General features: G+C 42.0%; 1 long non-coding RNA gene across 1 annotated transcript; it reads left to right on the top strand.

Annotated features, from left to right (window-relative positions):
* The first annotated feature begins 787 nt into the window (after positions 1 to 787).
* Positions 788 to 2,495, top strand: LOC122812792. Its single transcript, XR_006366568.1, has 3 exons — positions 788 to 830; positions 1,152 to 1,199; positions 1,688 to 2,495. It is a non-coding gene; the product is annotated as an uncharacterized LOC122812792 (long non-coding RNA).
* The last annotated feature ends 1,899 nt before the right edge of the window (positions 2,496 to 4,394 follow it).

Below are 4,394 nucleotides of genomic sequence, written 5' to 3'. Positions count from 1 at the left end.
AAGGCATTGTTGTTACATGCAATATGTAACATTCGTATTTATCACACAATGTTATACAGACATTTTCATTGCACAGGAATGCATACTATTTTCACATATGCTGTTTACAGAATGAAATGCATGAATGAGCTCAAACATGAATATTATCATTTTCATATTACTGTCTTTCAGATGGCCAACCATCCTAGGGGTGACAACTTCTCCTCCCAGGAAAATGACATCATAATTGATGCTTTTCAAGACCATGGAAGGAGACTCCTAGGCCATTCAGATGATAATGTTTGGAGAAATTAAATCTGGATGGACGTCACCAACATGATCAATGCAGTTGGAGGCCACAACTAATCCTGTGAAGCCTGTAGACAATGCTGCTTGGGCATGATTCTTCATGCAGCCAACAAAGTGACATGTTATGGGAGATCGAAAGATGTCACAGATGGTGGACCACCACTGACTCCCCAAGATGACATCACAATATTTCTGGTCTCTGCATACAGCAAGAGAGGAGCAATGCATACCTGGTGGTGGGATTGTAGATGGATTTCCAGGATGGACCTATATCTCTTTCTTTGCATTAGTGGCCTGTGTATTGAGACAATCACTGCATATTGCTGTAGCATGCATATTGATTTACTGCTGTTTTTGATTTACAGCAGCAAAGAAGAGCCATGCACACATGTCCACACAGGGTGAGGATGATGAATGCAAGCCTAATGAAATGTATTGATACAAATAAGTAACATACAGAGCAGTCCAAACAACATTTGTAATGCTGTTTGCATTAATATTCACAGGTCTATCTACTTGAGGAGTAAACCAGAGATTCGCAGGTGAGTGTCTCTATACTGTTACTGTGAACACTACCTTGTTAATGCATCAGCCTCATTTCATGGCACTGCTTTTCACTGTAATATGAAGTGGAGGGATAAGTCATGCTTTTTCAAGTGCAGACAGACCAGGTATGCTACAGCAAAATTGTCATACCCTTCAACAATGTGTAGCACACATGATAACTGGCATTTATGTCAATATTTGTCAATGCAGGTCCATCTGGTGTACATTTGTAATGTCCATCACGTGAATATTTGCAGCCCATGTTAATGTATTATATACGTGACTCTGCTGTGTTTTTTTTTACTTTCCCACTGCAGGATCAGCAGTACAACCCACAACCTCTACACAGCAGGAGTCTATAAGTGGTATGATATTAACTATGTTTCACAACTGTTCTTGCTATGAATTCTGTAATTAATCTCCATTGATACTGTGTCCTTCTTACCATCCCTAGATCAGTCTGCATCAACATGAACATATGAGTAGTATGTATATGTCACACATTTTGTATGTTGTAACAGTGTTCAGCTGGTTAATAGTGTAAATGATGTGATCACTAATGCTGTTTTATTCCTTATGCTAGTTGAAGTTTATCCCTGTTCAACATCGCCATCTTCCCATGAGTTGCTTCTAGGTGTGTTTTTTTTAATTCATCACATATGTCATGTATGTTGACAGTGTAAACAAATTATATACTTTATTTATGTAGAATCAGTGCAACATACATACATTAGACCACATGTAAAGTCATTATTATTTGTAATTGTGCAGTGAAATATATATGCCATATGTCTTTGATATCCATCATGTGATGTAGGCACATTGTCCTGATCTGTGTCTTTTTATCTTGCAGCACATTGATTACATATCTGTATCATCCAGCAGCCCATCCAGTGATCATGATGTTGTTCATGATGTGCCTCAACATGGTAGTATGGCCCCTGGCACAGGGGAACTTGAGTTGTTTGGAGAGTCCATCCATGAGGTCGACCGTGATGTTGCAGCAGATGTAGCCTCAGATGTGGAGGACCACTTGTCCTGCCATTCAGAGGATGATGCTACAGTGGATGTTGAACAGGGTGAGGCCACTGACCAACACACCACAGTTGAGAGCACTGTTGCTGACAGTTGCACACAATAACCAGGAACAGGGCATCGTGGTAGACATAGGCAAGCAAATGTTTTGCATGGCTAGGTTTCAGAGGGTATCCACCTCCTGCTGCAGGCAAATGAACATTCATAGTAATTTCATCATTCAGATGTCTGTGCACTTGCCTGTGCCACAGATCATGTGACACATCAGCTATGTGCCATGCATGAAGGGCAATTCTGCATTCCATGACTGTACTCACCAGATTGCAAACTGTGAGAGGCAGGCCACCTGTCCACAGAACCACCATTGGCCATCAAGAACCATTGTATGTGGTCTAGCCTGGACATAGATGAACTGCTGGCCCATCTGCTGTGGTCTCACCATTCACAAGACCTTCAAATCACAGTCATAGTCCTTCAACTCAACATGGTGTTGCCACATCCAACTCCTTTGTGGAGCAACCAGGGCAAGATGTGTCTGTACATGGTCAGAGCAAAGTGGACTGTGGTGTTTATTGTCAAGAAGTTCACCCAAGACTGCATTAGAGTGCGTCCAATAGTGTAGTACATATAGCTGGCTCATATTATTTAATAGCACAGTACTGTGATATGTGTCTTCTGAAATTAAAAATTCAGCATTATGTCCTGCATAATTTTTCTATTTTCTTGTAATTATATTGTAGAAATTTGTGTGTGTAGCACTGATGTTTGTACCTTATTGTTTACCATACAGTGATACAACAATCTGAGTCTATGCATACCTGTGTCAGTTGTGCTCTGAGTTGATGATCCCTGTTTTGACACATTTGCATAATTTCATGTTGGAATATGTTATGATTAAGTTATGTGTGATGCTCACTGTGTTCATCTAGTGGGCATTTGCCATTAGATGCAAGGGACACCACCTGACCATCAGTGTTCAGTACATGCGGCTTGTCATGGCTCAAATATTTGGGTCAGAAGCTGCCATGTTGCGTCTGCCTGCACTTGTGGTTACATCCTACATTGCCTACTCCTGTGACCTCTGATATCTCTGGGATGCCCTCTTCAGGCATCTGGGGTTCTTTGGGTAGTTCACCCACATGTGCAGCTGGAAGACTGCCATGTGCTCTGGTTAGCATGTTGTGCAGCATGGCACACAATGTTAGCATCTTTGCTGCCTTTTCAGGTGTGTATTGCAGTGCACCCCCAGATGTGTCTAAACATCTGAACACAGCTTTCAGTACATCAAACACACACTCTCTGATGCTTCTGGCTGCTGCATGTGCTTTATTGTCGGTCTCTGTGCAAGGTTCAGTGGTTCACAGTACATGGTCATTAGTTGTGGCTCAAGTGGATAACCACAGTTACCTGTTGTGGAGAATAAAAACACATTTGGTCAGCATGGATATTGTTGTGAGGGGTATCCTTAACTGACATCCTAGCTGTGCTCCTGTACTTACCCAGTAGTAATCCCTCAGGTATTTTAACTTGCTGGAATGAAGACTTCAGTCCACTTTCCCCTCCAAATGGCTGCGTCATGGACAGTTTCAGGGTGTGTTGCCATAATGTTTGTTCTGCTGCCATCTGCTACATACACAACTTGGCAATTGCTAGATGGCCATCCCTTTCTGTTTATGCATCAGTCTGCTTCAGGATGAGCTGGTGTCTTGATAGGTATGTGTGTGCAATCTTTTGTACCAAGTACATGTGGGAAGTTTGCAGTCTTATAGAACTGGTGCATTAACATATCACGTGTCTCTGCAATGTCCCAGATGCAAATAAACCTAGGCTGAGACACAATTTGGCTTCAAGAGGGCTGGGATTTCCTTGCAGGGTCTGCACAGATATGTATAGGGCACACATGTTTCAGACAGCCTGCGCCAGTTGTCTGTCTAGATGATATATGTCAATTATTTGCTGTCCTGACAAATGGTTTAGTTGCAGACTTGCTCTGACTCTAGCTGGCTACCTTCTAGGACACACAGCCACAGCCTCAGCCTCATATATGGCTTGCATCACTGCAACCTCTTGCAGTATATTAACAGCAGGTTGCATTTTTATATGATTTTTTGTATTTTGCTATGGATTTCACCATAATCCATAGTATTCACTTGAATTTCTTGAGGTCCGGAAAGTATGCACTGAGGATTTCAGAAACAGAGTTGGCATGGCTGTTTGTCACATTTGAGTTGTGTTGTGTGCATACAATGTGTTTTGGAGTCAGACCAGCATGCATGGAATCCCTAATTATCCCACACTGAATATTTAAGTACTTGGTCTACCTTAAGTATGTCTTCTGGAATCGTGGCTGCATCAGGTGCACGAAAGTCTTCCTTCAGCGTGCTGCACTGTCTGCATATAGCTTCTGCAAACTTTACAGAATCTGGCCCAGTGTGAAGCAGAAGAATGCCAAAGAAGCTGAAAAGCAAAGTGTACAAAACAGTGGCCTGGCCAATACTTTTGTATGTTACAGAAAACTGTCATGT

Source organism: Protopterus annectens, chromosome 10.part0 (assembly GCF_019279795.1).
Source record: "Protopterus annectens isolate FY-2018-M chromosome 10.part0, PAN1.0, whole genome shotgun sequence".
Taxonomy (NCBI): Eukaryota; Metazoa; Chordata; order Ceratodontiformes; family Protopteridae; genus Protopterus; species Protopterus annectens.
The sequence above is the reverse complement of the archived record's forward strand: the minus strand, read 5'-3'. Positions and strand labels throughout refer to the sequence as shown.